General features: G+C 39.3%; 5 non-coding genes across 5 annotated transcripts; 3 read left to right on the forward strand and 2 right to left on the reverse strand.

The window, feature by feature from the left end:
- Positions 1–7,970: 7,970 nt before the first annotated feature.
- LOC148096384 (5S ribosomal RNA) lies at positions 7,971–8,089 on the forward strand. The gene has a single exon (XR_015717249.1). It is a non-coding gene; the product is annotated as a 5S ribosomal RNA (ribosomal RNA).
- A 1,496-nt stretch (positions 8,090–9,585) lies between these two features.
- Positions 9,586–9,704, reverse strand: LOC148096385 (5S ribosomal RNA). Its single transcript, XR_015717250.1, has one exon. It is a non-coding gene; the product is annotated as a 5S ribosomal RNA (ribosomal RNA).
- A 319-nt stretch (positions 9,705–10,023) lies between these two features.
- On the forward strand, positions 10,024–10,142 carry LOC148096386 (5S ribosomal RNA). The gene has a single exon (XR_015717329.1). It is a non-coding gene; the product is annotated as a 5S ribosomal RNA (ribosomal RNA).
- Positions 10,143–12,954: 2,812 nt separating this feature from the next.
- LOC148096387 (5S ribosomal RNA) lies at positions 12,955–13,073 on the reverse strand. The gene has a single exon (XR_015717251.1). It is a non-coding gene; the product is annotated as a 5S ribosomal RNA (ribosomal RNA).
- Positions 13,074–13,392: 319 nt separating this feature from the next.
- On the forward strand, positions 13,393–13,511 carry LOC148096388 (5S ribosomal RNA). The gene has a single exon (XR_015717252.1). It is a non-coding gene; the product is annotated as a 5S ribosomal RNA (ribosomal RNA).
- The last annotated feature ends 343 nt before the right edge of the window (positions 13,512–13,854 follow it).

Here is a 13,854-nt window from a genome sequence, read left to right on the forward strand (position 1 = left end):
TAAATAAATAGGTTTTTGAAAGACGCTTGTGCATTTTTAAAGTGTTTAATTGATCTGAGTATTTCATCTGTTCAAAGCCTTTCCCAGTCAGTGCTGTTCTCTATGCCTGTCTTACTCTACATGATGTTATTAGCACAAACACTTTAAAGGTGATAATTAGGTCTACAACAATAACACAGACTGCAATGTAGTTAAGCGTCTTACAGTTAGTTTTGAATGAATAAACTTAAAAAAACAACACAAGCAAAGATCTGTCTCCTCCTATTTTTTGTGTCACATAAGAAAGAAGCATCAATATCTGATGAAAAACGTATTAATTTGGCCTTTCACATGGTCTTACTCAGGTGATGCGAAGTGAAATATGCATCCTTTTTATGGTAATGTGCTGGAAAAGTTTGAAAATGGACATTAAACGTGCTTACAAAGTGCTTGAATTTGACCCTGAAAGGTGTATGAACCCAGAAAAAGTCACACTTGGAGTAAAAACCTCTCATAGCAAGTTAATCATATTAAATTGATTTGATGCTTTCAGCACAAAATTTAGCCACACAATCAGGACAGCGTCCGATTTACCTTCATCGGTAAACGTGTTTATGCAGTACATAGTAACAGTGTGGCTGAGTCCTCTGGTTCAAATCAGTTCCACTACATTTGGAGATGTAAGTCTTAACCTTTCACATGCATCGGGAAGGAAAATACAACCAACATTTAAATGTCTTTATTTGATTTATTTTAAGTGTCTTAATGAGCTGCTGCATGTGAAAGTTAGCAACTGTTGATTTTACTGGCAACAGTTACTCAGTGTTAGCTCATTACTCTTTACTTGTTGAAACAAATCTTGTCTGTTGTTGGTTAATCTGATTCCTGAGCGCTTGTGTTTGTGCCAAAGACGTTGTTTTTTTTAAATGATGAAGCAGCTCCGCTCTCTATAGTATTTATTTGTTGGAGGGAATGTGTTTTGATCATCCTCATGTTCGTTTCCAACATGATATTCTTATTCTTGGACTCTACTAGAGTAGCTTTGCATGCTTCTTCATCTTAAACAAAGCTCCTCTTTTTCTCCTCTGCCTGAAAAACAGGGGTTTTGCCTTTAAGCTAACTTTACTCTTATTGGTTGATATTAAAAAGACTTGCTATTAATGATCAAGGCTTTTTTAATATCATGGATTGGGTGTTCTTTTTATTCACGCTTTTTTCTCGGGTCTATGATGGATATTTTTGCATAAATTAAGATCTGATTACAAATATTAGTCTCACATGTTGCATTAATTTAATTCAAAAGTGAGTCAGGTAGGTGTTAAGTAGAAATACAGCAGAATAGTGAAATTAATCTTGTATTTATCGATTTATCGTCTAATCTTGATCACATGTTCAGCGCTCATAAAAAATATATTTGGAAAACAAAAATATTTGTGCTTATTATTTAGTTTATTTATTACAGAGGAAAAAAACATGACACTCTTCCTCACCACTTCCATTCAACCTTTTTCCTCAGGACTCATTTTAAGCTGCGTACAGAAGGATTCAATCAGTCTGCAGAACACACACATGCATCTGCTTCAGTGGCAATGAATGAAAACATCTGGCTGTGTTATTATGCATACTGAAATAGGAAAATAAAGTAAGATGAATGAGTTGAGCGCTCTGAGCTGGATGTCTTTCTGAAGTACAACTCTCCTGCCTCTGAGCTGTGAAATGTCTTTACTTGCTCAAATTCAATCTCGTAAAAGTCGATCATAAAACTTATGAAAGCTTGTCTAACTTTCTGGGATCTAACTCATTTTAGATATTTGTTTCTATGTGCTGCGTGTGTTATTTGTCATTCAGATGTGAAGTTTAAAAAAGGTTTAGCTGAGTCTTCATTTAATAAATGTTATTTCTGGGGTTTTGTTTTGCTTGCTAGTCGTCGATACTGTGACGGTGTGTCACTGCACAGATCCTCCAGGGAAAATGTTTTTGTTTTTTCACTTTTTGACTGTTGTGATTCATTATTTCTACCTTTCAGTCTTTCCCGTTTCATTATCCAACACACACATTATTCTCTCCCACTGCGCTCCGACTTTTTAATTCTTTGAAAAAAACATTTAATCTTCACAGTAATGCCAAAGTGCAGCGATACATTATGAAGTGCACAGAAAGAGTCTGGATTTCCATTTCTCATACAGTACCGAGCAAAAGTCTTATTTTTTTCATGTTTTGCCAGGTCAGTCTGTGTTAACGGTGTTATTAACTGCATTCTTTAACAAAAGAAGTGAGAACAAATGATGTGGGGTTTTGTTTTTTTGCAATAGGCTGCAAGTAAATGTGTAAAGATACAATTTAAAATTGGTTCTTTGTTAAGTTTTCTGGTCCTTTCTCTGACTTAGGTGTCTGTTTATGTTTGAATGTTTCACAGATTAGTTTGAAGGGTCTTAACAGACAAAAACTGGTCAAATACAAGCCCTGGATTAAAAATCAGAAACACTCTAAAAAGCCTGGAGAGCTATTCCTTAATACCACTTTAAAGATTACAGGGAAGTCCAGATCCCTGGAAGCAAATGAGGGATGGCTCAAGACTTTTGCACAGTGCTGTACATGTCATGCTCCCTGTTTTATAGCTCAGCTCAAACTGACACGTTCTCACTAACTGCTTCTCATTTTCTCCACAGTAAACTTTGACCACTTCCAGATACTGCGGGCCATCGGGAAAGGAAGCTTTGGAAAGGTAATGCGGCCTCCATTTTTCATGCGACTTGTATATTGTTTGCCCTTAATTACCCACCACAGTCGTCATCTCTAAAGAATCAGTGCAAGCGAAGCGAAATGTGCTGGGATTACACTTTAGTTCTCGTGTGCTGCTGTTATTTAATAACATTTATAAATGCAGCTTATGTAATTATTTCTATAAAGTCAGTTAGAGGAGAGCCGATTTATATTTCATCTCACTCAATCTAGGTGGGAATTTTGACTCCACGTCTCAATTTAATTACAGAGCAGCACAATTCTGCGGCTCTATTTGTCATCGCGCTCAACGGTTGGGCTGAGACAAGGAGGAGAACTTAGCGTGTGTGTGTGTGTGTGTGTGTGTGTGTGTGTGTGTGTGTGCTGCATTTTGTGACACCAAATTACCCACAGTTCTTTTCAACCTTGTCACAGGTGCCAATATCACCGCTGGTGGCCATTGTTGATAAAACCGTCCTTTTGGATTAACTTGTGGGCCATTTTCTTTCACCTCCTGCCGAAGAATTCCTTTGTGTACACATTGAACGTCTGGATGAGACTTCAGTAATGAATTCAGGACTGTGTGTGTGTGTGAGATACACAGTTGGGGCTCCAGAGATTGGAATAGTTTACCTTCATTTTAAATATCACTGCCCTGAGCACATTGTCAGCTTTAAAATTCAAACTTAAAGAGTTTGTAAGTAAACTGGCTGAGATGAGACACAGACGATGCACCGGGTCCTCGTCTGAGTGCTGGACAGATGCTCACAGAGACGTCCAGATACATTTTGTCCTTGCTGGAGGTCATCTTGTGTGTGTTTTTTGGCCCACTGTGGCCTCACACCGAGCTCCTGCTGTTTTTTGAACACTAGATGGACCAACTGAAGGACCAAGTGCATCTTTCAGGTCCTGTGTCAGGTGTTTGCTGAATTTTTTTTGACATGACTTTCAGGTATTGTTCCTCCATTGTAGATAGATTTTTCAGCCTGTCCCCTTTTTTCTGTCTCCTACTTTTCCAATCCAAAGAACTCAGAGGAAATGGTGTGTTTCTGTGACAGGTTGCTAGTAACGAAGTACCTAAAGATAAAATTTAAAATTGGTTCTTTGCTAAGTTGTGTGTTTTGTATTGTATTTGACAACTCGGGTTTGTCCCTTGAGTAAGGTTAAGTGGTTTAACCCCCCCAAAAACACAAAAATATCGCTCTGAAAGTGATCAGGTAGGGCTGTTCGATATAATGATATATATATCGGATGACGATATAAAAACATCTATCGTTTCATTTTACGCTATCGTTTGTTTCGTGGTGTCGCAAAATAAACTTTACGGCAATATTTTTTTCACCATTTTAGTGGCTATATTCATTTCTTAAAGTTCTCTCTTTCTCTTATATTTAATATAACCACACTACGGACGGACAAGCGACTGTTTTTATGCGTTGTCGTTAGCAACAACGACGGTAAAACCACCGGTGTCCGCTTATTTATGTTCCACATAAACCTTTCACAATAAAGCTCAAGATCCTGTTGAGACTTTTCAAAATAAACTGAATCACGTGAAAGATGCAGAGTGTTTACGGATGAGAATTAAAAAAGAGCCGCCAGGTAAAAAATAAACCTTAGACTCAAACGTTAGAACAGGCTTTTCCCCGCAGCACGCCGTGTAATAAATACTCACAAAGAAAACGGCGACCGTTACAACTTATGTCTAAAAATGTATCGTTTCATGCTTTGGTTAAAACACTCGACTCCAGGTACACGACGCACAGCTGGAAACACTTTACGCAAGTCGAGCTGCCCGAGATTCACAGAATTTACAGAAAATGTTAAATTTTTGTGATTTATATCGTTATCGGGACGATAGATGTCTTATATCAGGATATGAGAATTTGGTCATATCGCACAGCCCTATGATCAGGTACAAGGACTGGACTGAAAATGGGTGAAAAAGCAGTCAATGTCCAAAGAAAAACTTTAAATGACCTTCAGAAAGTCTAAAGAAAGGAAGAAGAAGAACATCTGGCTCAGTACAGAACCGAGGAGAGGCTCAAGACTTATTCACACATAATCAATCAAATTAATCAAGCTTCATCTCTAAGCAGCCTCCTGGCTGTAAGAGCGTCTCGTTTTTGTCTCTAACTGTCTGGTGGCGCTCACAGTAGTCTGCTATGACGGGACCTCGAGGACTAATGTTACAGGGAAATCATTAGGAAAGGGCTTTAGACTGAGCTTTACTGAAATCTCAGTTTTCCCCCTATCAGAGTGCCCGTTTTTATTATGTTATTACTGTGTTTTTTGGAAAAATAAGGCACTCTAAAAATCAGTCCTTTGGTGTTTCTGGAAATCGACAGTGCTCCTTATAATCCGGTTCGCCTTATGTCTCTACCAGCTTTGCACATCTGCAGACTGAAATCCTTGCCCATTCTTCTTTGCAAAACAGCTCCAGCTCAGTCAGATTAGATGGACAGCATTTGTGAACAGCAGTTTTCAGATCTTGCCACAGATTCTCGATTGGATTTAGATCTGGACTTTGACTGGGCCATTCTAACACATGGATATGTTTTGTTTTAAACCATCCCATTGTTGCCCTGGCTTTATGTTTAGGGTCGTTGTCCTACTGGAAGGTGAACCTCTGCCCCAGTCTCAAGTCTTTTGCAGACTCCAAGAGGTTTTCTTCCAAGATTGTCCTGTATTTGGCTCCATCCATCTTCCCATCAACTCTGACTAGCTTCCCTGTCCCTGCTGAAGAGAAGCACCCCCAGAGCATGATGCTGCCACCACCATATCTGACAGTGGGGATGGTGTGTTCAGAGTCATGTGCAGTGTTAGTTTTCCGCCACACAGAGTAGACTGATATATGAAATATTCCTTTATTGGGTGAGAAAATCAGACCATGTCATAACTGCTTTAAGTCATACAGAATAGATATCAGAGCCTTAAACAGGCTGACTTCTGTTAAATGTGTCAAACTGGGCAGAAAGTAAACAAACACATAACATCCTTATAGAATATGATGTAACACTATAGATCAACTTAGCTCAGAATATATAAAGCATATGAACAATTACAGCAATATGATGCAACAAACACAGCACTGCTACTGATCCAAAATACTCAAAGCTTCATAGAACTGAAACAAACATTTATTTTTAGCTCTATTCTGCTGCTGATACATACTTTAGGTTTCTGAATATTAAACTTGTTTCTTCCTTTCATAGTGTGTAACTTGAAGGCCCTGAGTACTTTCTCCCACACTGCAAACACTGGGATGATCAAATTATTTGAACATTACCTAATAAGACTGATTCAGGACAGACAGTTAGTGATGTTAAACTTTCCTAGCAGTCCTTCACAAACAGGGAACAGTCTGTCTATTCTCTCCATCTGTCAGCTGCTGCTGGCTCTTCCTCCTCCTCTTCCTCACACACTGCTGAGTTTGTCCTGGTGGATCATCAGGGGTGCAAAGCCTCACAGATGATGTGCAGCAGTGGGTCCCTCAGTCTGTCCTCACTCTGGACACTTGCAGTCGTCACACATGGAAATCAAATGTGTGATAAGCTGCAGGATTCAAACACAAGTGTAACTTATAAATACATGTTCATACTTTTATTCCACAATCAGAGAGAAAGAAACAGAGACAGAGTGCAGGACAGACATACAGGTGACAGTCTCAGGTGTATACACTGCTACAAACAGGAGGATTTAGTGTTATTACGAGTGCTGAACAAGAAGAGTTCCCAGCTGGTACAGTGGACACATGTGTGACTGCTGTGATTAAAGCATCTTTCTTTCAGCTTAATGAGTGTAGGAACCATAATTAAATGTATTGAATTTTTTGATGATCACTGGGGTTTCATTTGTTTGGTTGCTATGGTGATGTGTAATGGGAGTCACGTGGGTGCTAGCGGTGACATTAAGAGGGCGTTGTCAGTCTGTCATTCACTGGTTTTGATTTTGACAGAGAGGAGGGCTGGGTAGCCTAGTTTTTGTTGACCGCTGCACAACATGTTTCGTCTTGTTACATTAGAGCCTGTGACGTTGTAAGAGTCCAAATCTCGAAATGACATTACTCTGTAAACACTTTAATAAACAAGCAAACAATTCCACCTCTCGCATTATTGCTAAAGTTGACAGCGCGTCAGGCAAATAGGCGGGCTCCATCCCCGGGCTCTAGCGACTGTGGAAGTCGCTACAATGAGTGAACCGTCAGCTCGTTCAAACACACGTTAAAGTCCGTTTGGCTCAACACCACCGAACAGAGGCAGCAATATAACATAGCTAACATTAACAGTGCAGTGAATCCTGCTTGTGCCGTGATATTCAGGACTGCAAACCGAGCAGCATCACTGACTTTCAGCCTGTTGTGTTTGTGGATATATGACTGACTTTAATTATCCACAAAATCATCAGATTCTCTGTAAGATTAAGGTCGACTATCTAACGGCGTATAAAGTAAAGACTTTAAAACAAAGTAAACGCTGAAAGTACAAACATCGCTAATGTCTTATAACTTTGCCGGCATGTGGCCAACAGTAATGTTTTAATGTTCCACGTTATTAAACATTTGCACATAAATAAGTGACATAATATTCAGAACTTACTTTTGAAAGTTTACTCTTTGGCCGCTCTGCTTCCACTTCGTTGAAGTGTCTCCCAGTCCCAGTGCACTTGTTAGCATGTTTTGGTCAACTGGTCCGTCTGGTTATTGTCTCCCCAGAAACATTTCCGTTGTGTTTTTTCCTATTTCCGTTGTGTTGTGTGTGCTTTTGCAGCGCTTTTCTTTTTGCAGCGCTTTTCTTTTTGCAGCGCTTTTCTTTTTGCAAGTGTTTTTCTTTTTGCAGCATTTTTCTTTTTGCAGCATTTTTCTTTTTGCAGCATTTTTCTTTTTGCAAGTGTTTTCTGAAGTTGCAGTCCGTTTGGCCTCTCAGGGCCACCGTAGGGTATGGCCGTAAGCGAAAGCAAAGCTCAGAAACAGCATTTTTATACATGCTGTAGCGACACACGCACACGTTTTCTCTTCTGTAGAGAAGTTAAAGTCTCCAAACGACAAAAATGTTTGAATTACAAAACACACGGTTCTATAATAATCTAACATATGTTATTATGGAGATGTTACTGTGGGAAAAGCATTTTTGCAGCTCAGTGTTGAAGCTGCAGTTAACAACGAATAGCTGCATGCTTTCGCTGTAACATATAAAGCTTGGCACAATAACATATATCAAACTGTGAGACATTTGCCACCTATAAAATGCCCTTTACATAGCAAAACTCTCGCTTACGGCCATACCACCCTGAACACGCCCGATCTCGTCTGATCTCGGAAGCTAAGCAGGGTCGGGCCTGGTCAGTACTTGGATGGGAGACCGCCTGGGAATACCAGGTGCTGTAAGCTTTTGCACTTCCACACACAAACTGCAGAGGGCGCTGCTGCTCATGTTTATGCTCAAAGGCATGAAAAGTTAGATTTCTGGGTAATAAAATCTTTTTTCTATCTTTTTAACATGAGAATATTATATTTCCATCTTGTCTTAAACAGTAATCAGATTAATGATGAGACAAAAGTAGAACAAGGAAAGAATAGGCCATGTATCTCACGTTTAAACAAAATTGATGTTTTCTGAAAAATCTCACACAGATAAACATTTACAGGAAATTACTTTTCCTTCAAAACAAACATCAAAGAGTCTGTGGTTTTCTTTATTGATTGTACTTGAGTAGAAGCTGTAAAGGAACATTTCTATTATTCTCATTTAAAGTGTTTAAGTTCTTAAGCATATGCTTAGTTCTGACACTATAATAGACTGTTCAGTGGAAGTTTCTAAACTAGATGAACTTATTTCAGCCCCAGTAGTTGGAGAAGACAACTCCCTATTGCATGAATAATATACCACTGAAATTTATAAAACAGCTTTCACAAACAAGTTTGAATTTATTTTGGATTTTCTCAAATGCACACAGTGCCAAAAGCATACACACAGTCAAATCTTTTCATATGAGGCGCTGGAGGTTCTGCACCTCATAACTCAACGAGCCCTATTAACTTCTCATTAGTGATCATGGCTGACTACAAGTGTTAGTTTATCTTTGCAGCGTAAAAAGGATTCGCTTAAAAGCACTTGTTGGATTGACCAATATTTAGAACAACAGAAAGTCCAAGGAACTCACCGTAAACCATTTAAGCCATTTTTATACACTTACAGATTCGGTTCAAACAATCGTTTGTAATTACAAGTTGTTTTAATGTGTTACCACTTTGCCAAGGACTGGAAGAAGACCAAAGAGTCCCCCTTAGATCAGAGGGAATTTCTTATTACTGTGAACTGAGGATCCCAACCACTTCTGGAAAGACAGCTTTATGGGCAGACTTGACAATGACTGAGCTATATGGCCACAATGACAACAGTATGTTTGGTGTATCAAAGGTGATCCTTTGAAATCTGAGAACACTGTACCAGATGTTAAGCCTGGTGGTGGTAGGATCATGCTCCGGGGCTGATTTGCTGGATGGAATAATAAAGAAGGAGGACTAGTAAAGTGAGTTTACAATCAACCATTGAAACTGATCATCAGAGATAGAAAACTTCTATTCAGTGCTTCTCCAAATCCTCATCCTCGACTTATTAGTAAAAGAAAACAAATTTCATAATATAATATGTTCTGATGACATTCAGTTGGATCTGATTTACACATCGGGTAGTGTTTTCGTAGCGTAAACGCTGCTCCTCCTCTCAGAGCCTACGCTCTATCTGCTATTCGCGAACAGAGATACGCAAGTTTCTCCGTGACTGCAGCTGTCAGTCAAAGCTGTTTTCCGGAGGAGACTAGAGAATACAAGAAGGAGTAGTGACACTTTTAGCGCCCTCTGCAGTTTGTGTGTGGAAGTGCAAAAGCTTACAGCACCTGGTATTCCCAGGCGGTCTCCCATCCAAGTACTGACCAGGCCCGACCCTGCTTAGCTTCCGAGATCAGACGAGATCGGGCGTGTTCAGGGTGGTATGGCCGTAAGCGAGGGAAGAGCTCAGAAACAGCATTTTTATACATGCTGTAGTGACACATGCACATGTTTTCTCTTCTATATAGAAGTTAAAGTCTCCAAACGACAAAAATGTTTGAATTACAAAACACACGGTTTTATAATAATCTAACATGTGTTATTATGGAGATGTTACTGTGGGAAAAGTATTTGTGCAGCTCAGGGTTGAAGCTGCAGTTAACAACGAATAGCTGCATGCTTTCGCTGTAACATATAAAGCTTGGCACAATACTATATTTTAAACCGTGTGACATTTGCTAAGTATAAAAGGTGTTTTATAGCGGGCTTCCCTCGCTTACGGCCATACCACCCTGAACACGCCCGATCTCGTCTGATTTCGGAAGCTAAGCAGGGTCGGGCCTGGTCAGTACTTGGATGGGAGACCGCCTGGGACTACCAGGTGCTGTAAGCTTTTGCACTTCCACACACAAACTGCAGAGGGCGCTGCTGCTCATGTTTCTGCTCACAGGCATGAAAAGTTAGATTTCTGGGTAATAAAATCTTTTTTCTATCTTTTTAACATGAGAATATTATATTTCCATCTTGTCTTCCACAGTAATCAGATTAATGATGAGACAAAAGTAGAACAAGGAAAGAATAGGCCATGTATCTCACGTTTAAACAAAATTGATGTTTTCTGAAAAATCTCACACAGATAAACATTTACAGGAAATTACTTTTCCTTCAAAACAAACATCAAAGAGTCTGTGGTTTTCTTTATTGATTGTACTTGAGTAGAAGCTGTAAAGGAACATTTCTATTATTCTCATTTAAAGTGTTTAAATTCTTAAGCATATGCTTAGTTCTGACACTATAATAGACTGTTCAGTGGAAGTTTCTAAACTAGATGAACTTATTTCAGCCCCAGTAGTTGGAGAAGACAACTCCCTATTGCATGAATAATATACCACTGAAATTTATAAAACAGCTTTCACAAACAAGTTTGAATTTATTTTGGATTTTCTCAAATGCACACAGTGCCAAAAGCATACACACAGTCAAATCTTTTCATATGAGGTGCTGAAGGTTCTGCACCTCATAACTCAACAAGCCCTATTAACTTCTCATTAGTGATCATGGCTGACTACAAGTGTTAGTTTATCTTTGCAGCGTAAAAAGGATTAGCTTAAAAGCACTTGTTGGATTGACCAATATTTAGAACAACAGAAAGTCCAAGGAACTCACCGTAAACCATTTAAGCCATTTTTATACACTTACAGATTCGGTTCAAACAATCGTTTGTAATTACAAGTTGTTTTAATATGTTACCACTTTGCCAAGGACTGGAAGAAGACCAAAGATTCCCCCTTAGATCAGAGGGAATTTCTTATTACTGTGAACTGAGGATCCCAACCACTTCTGGAAAGACAGCTTTATGGGCAGACTTGACAATGACTGAGCTATATGGCCACAATGACAACAGTATGTTTGGTGTATCAAAGGTGATCCTTTGAAATCTGAGAACACTGTACCAGATGTTAAGCATGGTGGTGGTAGGATCATGCTCCGGGGCTGATTTGCTGGATGGAATAATAAAGAAGGAGGACTAGTAAAGTGAGTTTACAATCAACCATTGAAACTGATCATCAGAGATAGAAAACTTCTATATTTAGTGCTTCTCCAAATCCTCATCCTCGACTTATTAGTAAAAGAAAACAAATTTCATAATATAATATGTTCTGATGACATTCAGTTGGATCTGATTTACACATCGGGTCGTGTTTTCGTAGCGTAAACGCTGGGCGTCCTCTCAGAGCCTACGCTCTATCTGCTATTCGCGAACAGAGATACGCAAGTTTCTCCGTGACAGCAGCTGTCAGTCAAAGCTGTTATGATGACGTTTCACCCCAATTTAACATCACCGCGGTAGGAATTAGAATCAAACTTATGGGAAAGGAGACCCCTTGGACATCAATCAGCATGATGAGAACTATTGAAACCAAAAGAAAGAATCTTTGGAAAGAGAGAAGAGGCAGTCGCTCCATATATCGGTTGTTAAGCTTAACGTGGGAATGCTTTACAAATATTCAGAGATGAACTTACACACTTGCTTTACTTCTCTCTGGCATAACTTTCTCGAAGATGAAATGCCGGTTTGGTAGCGAGGCTCCAACTGCTCAACCAGACCGCCGACAGGTCTCGCACGCCACAGCCGCTCTATCACGTGACGCATACTGCTCCAACGTGCTAAGGTTATGAGCTGAGTTACGCCGTGTCGCAAGTTTTGTGAGATGCTTTCGTGATATTTAATGGATCGGATTACATTTTTTAAATTTCTTTCTGATATCTGATCCAGTGATTTACGTCAGTATCGGACCGATACGTAATATCAGATCGGTTCATCTCTAATTAATAAACTAATACAAGTAACCACTGGTTGCACTGATGTGATTAGACTCTTGTGAGTCATCAATCTCTCAAATGTCCTTCTCTCTCCTCCAGAGAAACATTTCAGAGCTGCAAGCCACTTCCTCCAAATATGATGAAGATGTGTGATTTTCAGCAACAGAGACACTTTCCCGAGTTTCAGGAAATGATTTGTGGTTAAAGTAGCAGGACTGTCGAGCACATTTTTATATTTCAAGGTGCCGTTTTTTTAAAAAGGAAAATATGACAGCCAAAAACAACAACAACAAAAAAAACTCTATAACATGCAAACTTCAGTATGAATACTAAGATGAGAGGACAGGGATGAGGTAAAGCTTGCTCATTGGTCCAGTATTGGCCGTATGCCACATACATGATCTGCTGAGACGGTCATTCAGGCTCCATGCAGATGAACTCAACACTTCCTTTGCTTTGTACCCTGTGCAAGTCTGTCAGATCGGTGCATTTATATGAATATGACGCAGTGTTTTATTTTTTCCTGTAAAATTCTCTGTAAACTATAAACCAAAACTGTTTCTGTTTTTTATAATTATATTAAATTCAACATGTCACATCTTGTTTTTATTTTTTTCTCTAACTTACTTCATGTCTCCATGTTATACTCTGCAATAGTAATGTGATTTGTTCATTTAATCTATTATTGACAGTGAGGTGCTGCTTTAGGTTTTATAGTAGTTACTGTCAAAAGGAAACATAACTTAAATATTCCTTGATTAGCATCTAGGAAATGATCAGCGAGGCGCTTTTGTGCTTCAAGGAAAGCAGGAGGAAACTAGAGACTACAGGAAGGAGTGACAGTTTTAGCGCCCTCTGCAGTTTGTGTGTGGAAGTGCAAAAGCTTACAGCACCTGGTATTCCCAGGCGGTCTCCCATCCAAGTACTGACCAGGCCCGACCCTGCTTAGCTTCCGAGATCAGACGAGATCGGGCGTGTTCAGGGTGGTATGGCCGTAAGCGAAAGCAAAGCTCAGAAACAGCATTTTTATACATGCTGTAGCGACACATGCACATGTTTTCTCTTCTATATAGAAGTTAAAGTCTCCAAACGACAAAAACGTTTGAATTACAAAACACACGGTTCTATAATGATCTAACAAATGTTATTATGGTGACGTTACTGTGGGAAAAGCATTTTTGCAGCTCAGTGTTGAAGCTGCAGTTAACAACGAATAGCTGCATGCTTTCGCTGTAACATATGGAATTTAACACAATACTATATTTGAAACTGTGTGACATTTGCCAAGTATAAAAGGTGTTTTATAGCGGGCTTCCCTCGCTTACGGCCATACCACCCTGAACACGCCCGATCTCGTCTGATCTCGGAAGCTAAGCAGGGTCGGGCCTGGTCAGTACTTGGATGGGAGACCGCCTGGGAATACCAGGTGCTGTAAGCTTTTGCACTTCCACACACAAACTGCAGAGGGCGCTGCTGCTCATGTTTATGCTCAAAGGCATGAACAGTTAGATTTCTGGGTAATAAAATCTTTTTTCTATCTTTTTAACATGAGAATATTATATTTCCATCTTGTCTTCCACAGTAATCAGATTAATAATGAGACAAAAGTAGAACAAGGAAAGAATAGGCCATGTATCTCACGTTTAAACAAAATTGATGTTTTCTGAAAAATCTCACACAGATAAACATTTACAGGAAATTACTTTTTCTTCAAAACAAACATCAAAGAGTCTGTGGTTTTGTTTATTGATTGTACTTGAGTAGAAGTTGTAAAGGAAAAT

The sequence above is a fragment of the Neolamprologus brichardi genome, chromosome 23, assembly GCF_056152115.1.
Source record: "Neolamprologus brichardi isolate AB-2024 chromosome 23, ASM5615211v1, whole genome shotgun sequence".
Classification (NCBI taxonomy): Eukaryota; Metazoa; Chordata; class Actinopteri; order Cichliformes; family Cichlidae; genus Neolamprologus; species Neolamprologus brichardi.